Source organism: Poecilia latipinna, unplaced genomic scaffold, assembly GCF_001443285.1.
Source record: "Poecilia latipinna isolate Pla-1442-1.1 unplaced genomic scaffold, P_latipinna-1.0 Scaffold3553, whole genome shotgun sequence".
Lineage (NCBI taxonomy): Eukaryota > Metazoa > Chordata > Actinopteri > Cyprinodontiformes > Poeciliidae > Poecilia > Poecilia latipinna.
In genome coordinates this window covers 39,105-43,555 of record NW_015116169.1, presented here as the reverse complement: position 1 = coordinate 43,555, position 4,451 = coordinate 39,105, and the positions used below count along the sequence as shown (strand labels likewise).

General features: G+C 36.3%; 1 long non-coding RNA gene across 1 annotated transcript; it reads left to right on the top strand.

Moving 5' to 3' along the window:
• Positions 1-1,464: 1,464 nt before the first annotated feature.
• Positions 1,465-3,792, top strand: LOC106941216 (uncharacterized). Its single transcript, XR_001423304.1, has 2 exons — positions 1,465-1,977; positions 2,522-3,792. It is a non-coding gene; the product is annotated as an uncharacterized LOC106941216 (long non-coding RNA).
• Positions 3,793-4,451: the final 659 nt, after the last annotated feature.

Here is a 4,451-nt window from a genome sequence, read left to right as displayed (position 1 = left end):
AAAGGTTTAGTCTTTTTCGGTCAGAGCAAATATTGTTGTGTTAACAATTGTTTTGTTAGCAGTTTGTTGTGCCCCCCGCACTGTTTGTGGTGAACCAATAATGGAACTTCATATGGCTTTCTGTCCACAATAGCTTATTCTTGCGTCTCTTCACAAAGACTAAAATCATGGAGTGAAAAAAACTAACAGTTGCTCTGTTAACAGATTCTCCCACTCAAGTTGTGCAGCTCCTCTAGAGTTTCTATGAGACTCTTGGCTGCTTTTCTAGTCAATGCTTAACTTATACTAAGACAAAAGTATAAGTTTAGCCTCTTCCTGTCCAGGTTCTACAGTAAAGGATTCTGAATACAAATGTATTCCACACTTTCGGATATTTATTTGTAAAATAAACTGGAAACAATGTTCTTTTCCTTATTAATTTCACAATTGTGCACTACTTTGCTTTAGTGTATATAAATTGCCAATGAAACACAATGACGTTTAGGTTGTAAAGAGACAAAATGCGAAAAAGTTAAGGAGACATCAACGCCTTTGCAATCCACTATTTATTTATTTATTTATTTATTTATTTATTTATTTATTTATTTATTTTATTTGTATTTTTTTCATTTATCCATTCCAGAAAACATACTGCTTGCACCTTAAACCTGTTCCAAAACTTTTTCCAATCGTGATAATATTCCCTCCAGAGTGCAACATCTTTGTAATCTCTGATGCTAAGGGAATCTACATAAATCACCTAAAACTCAGACACCTTTTGTGCAGCAAAGAGTAAGGATCAAAGAGTGAGACACAGCCGAACATAGACCAGGTCTGTCCTCTGGACATCAACATCAGCCCCTCCCCCTCCAGGCCTGCTTCACCTTCCACAAAAAAACTCACTGACCCAAACCCATTTTTTTCCAGTCTAAGAGAAATGTCAAGTCCAGACCTAGAAGTCATCGCTTTGAAGGGAACACAGCAGCCAAATATAGCTCGTAGCCTCCACGCCTCCTGACATACATCAAGCTCTACAGGCTCTGTGCGCTGTGGTTAAATTTGGAAAAGTGCCATGCAGTCACTTACTATTAAACATCATAACTATACAAAGAAAATTATACCCAAGCGGCAGAGTATGCACTGTTGCCTGGAAACCTAATGCCATGTTAGGGATTCATCTTGTTTTGAAACAGAAAACACTTATAGGCCAAGCCAATAATAGATCATGGAGCACATAAAGAATAAAATGGAAGCAATTCGAGGGTGTCAACAATGATGGCCGATATAAAGCAGAGAAGCGGACTGGGAGAAATGCACATTTAAGAAAGAAAATCTCAGTAGTTCTAAAACTGGAACCACTGCAGAAAGGATTACTGCTACTCATTTATCAATATGAGATGAGGCACAAAAAGAGAGTTTATTTTTAAAAAAGGGTGCAAGGCACAATTTATCAAAGCTCACTGACTTGTTTAGATATTACAGAAATACACAAATTGCCTCCGGCCAAGAAGATGTGAATCATTTCTGTTGGGATCCGGTGAATCATTGCAAAATTTGAAAACCCAAAATGTCCAATTGGAAAGAAACGAGTTGCATAAAATATGATCAGTAGGGGTGCCAAGAAAGGCAGAACTGTTGCTTTTTGTACAATCATTTCCTAATGCTGAATTGTTTTCCCAACTGAATTAGTGCACTCTAATTAAATGCTACATTTTCTAAATGATGCGGTAGATTATGCCTGTGCATTAAAACAAGACTTCTAAAGGCTTTAATACACATATTTACTACGGAAGTTGCTATAATCATATGGAGGTTCAGAATGTTTCATTAATTTATTTATTTTGTATGTCATGTGGCATGCAAATAATACATTTGGTAAATTGGATAGACTTTCACTACTACTAATGCTAATATACCCTCTTTGATTTCAGAGCCTCAGACAATAAATGTCATGGAGAACAGTGGAGCCATATTGATAATAGAAATGAAGAAATGCAGGTAAAGAAAAACCGATATTAACACATATTAACAATAACGCACAGTTGCATTATTCCTTGTATTTAGCAGCTTTTCTTGGAAGTATAATTTCTGACATAATTAGGTTGTAGGCTGTCTTTATAGTCAAAAACAGGAACAGAGGTGTTGCTTACCATTTTCATTACTGACATTGTGAGAAAATTAACTGTCTTTACTCAGTCCCACTTTTTATCTCATCTCTGTAGGGGACAGATTTTTTTTTTTCCTGCAGGGTCTTCGCAATATCATTAGAAATATGGCAAACACCAAGTTTAAGACAACAATATCAGCCTGCCCATAGCTGGCATGTATGAGACAGCAGCGATATCATGCAGCATGCTGGCTCTGTGAACACTTCTCACCAGTTCAGTAGACTTATCAGGTCCCCTGAATAATTCACAGATGCCTGCCAAAATTTGTTCTTTCGAAAACATTTTGTCTCATTAACACATTCCTTGGTACTATGAAATTATGTGTCAGGCTGAGTGTAAGGTGCTGATAAAATGACTTTCTCTCCATGACACAGCTCAGATGGTACCTGCCCCCTCAAGCCATCTGAGCAGTGTAGACATCTGTGAGCTGCAACCTGCCAAGAACAAGCCTAATGTAAAAATATCAAAAAATATTCTGAAATGGAAAGACGGCTGGAGGGTCATTTGGACAAACTGCAGTGAAAAGCCTTCATGTCAAGAATGAGCTGTGTTTTTTTCCTCTGTCCCTGTCTAAAGGAAAATGTACACTGCCAGGTCTCGAATTTATGGGTTTTTCTATGACTGCTCTGCGAAGCAGCTCTGAAAAGCTGTCAAGGCAAGAAACCTGTGGAAAGAGCACTTGTTAGCAGACGCCAATATCCAGCTGCCATTTGAAAACGAGTTGCATTTGTGAGGAACGTTTTTGTTGACATCACAAAGTGTCCATCAAAATTGGAAGATGTCAAAACACTGTACTGCATAATTCATCACAACAGCTACAAGCCTTAATTTAATTTATTTCGATCCAGAATGAAATGATTTTTTTTATTTTTGTTTAGAAAAATATTTATAGTTCTGTGGATGTATGGACCATAAAGAAGTGCTCACTTCTTTAAGGTTTTCTTTGAATATCATCTTGTGATGTTTTAAAGAGATGTTGATTAATTTTTAATGCATTACTGATATTCAATGGAGAAACAAACCATTTTCAGAGGAATATTTAACTCTAAGAAAGATATCGCTTGTTCTCATTTGTTCAGGGTTACCTTTAAAAATTCTAAGAATAATGCCATAATGTTTTGTCAGTTGAAGTTGGACCCAAACGCAGAGATACTGAGGTGGCAAATGAATTAGAAAGTTTAATGAAAACAAACTTAAAAAGATAACATGTAACCAGGTCAGGAATGGATAAAAAATCCAAGTAAAGAAACCAGCATGGAGACACAAGGAGAACTAGGGAAAGTGACACGGGTAAACGAGAGGATCTGACAAGGAGTGGCTGAAAATGAGAAGCTTAAATACTGGGAGGTTGAATGCTGAGACAAAGGACCTAGGGTGATGAGTTAAAGGGTTGCAGGTGAGAGTGAAGGGAACAGGAAGCAGACTGAGGAGAGGGAGAGAAAGAGAATGGCACAGGGGCGAGAGAGAGATTACACAGGGAACTAGGAAATAAGTCCAACTCAAAAGAATATAACTATACTAAAGAAACATATTAAAACTAGAGAAGCTAAAAATAACTAGAAACAGAAATAAACATAATTAGAGACATTAAGAAGAACTGAACTAAAGCTAAACAGAAACAAGATTGAGTTAAATAAAAGAGGAACAAAGAAACAGAAATAAATAAAACCAAAACCCAGACCCTAACAGTAACATAATTTAAAACACATTAAATGGCATTTTAGTACAACAAGGTGATCTCTAATGTGATATAAGTGATCTAAAAAAATATTATTTATGATTTTTAGAAATAATATTGATCTCTATAAAATTTAAGATTGCTCCTCCCTCTCATTCCTACTGGATTGGAAATATTTTTGCTTGCTTCTGGAGAAGGTATGTCTCAGGTTTGAGGGGATAGGATATGATTTTTTTCTCTTGTTTTATGTAATAGATCAACACAAACTGTTGCATAACTGTGAAGAGGAGGAAATAAAGAGATACATGGTTTTTAATATTCTAAAAGTGTGGTAAATTTGTATTCTGCCCTCTTGACTTAATACTGTGCCATTACGGTTTTACTTATAAAGCAGTTTCTCCTCTCAATAGTTCTTTTTTTTGTTTGTTTGTTTTTAAATGGTCTCATGCCTACATAACATTCATTGTTTTTGGTGTATTACCAGTTCTGCACAACTACAGAATAACATTTTTACACATTCTCTGCAAAATAACAAATGCTCACTCAGATTTGATGGAAAAGCAACTGGCCACTAACACCTCCACTAACTCTGGGTGGTGTCTCTGGTCCAATGCACCTGAATCAAA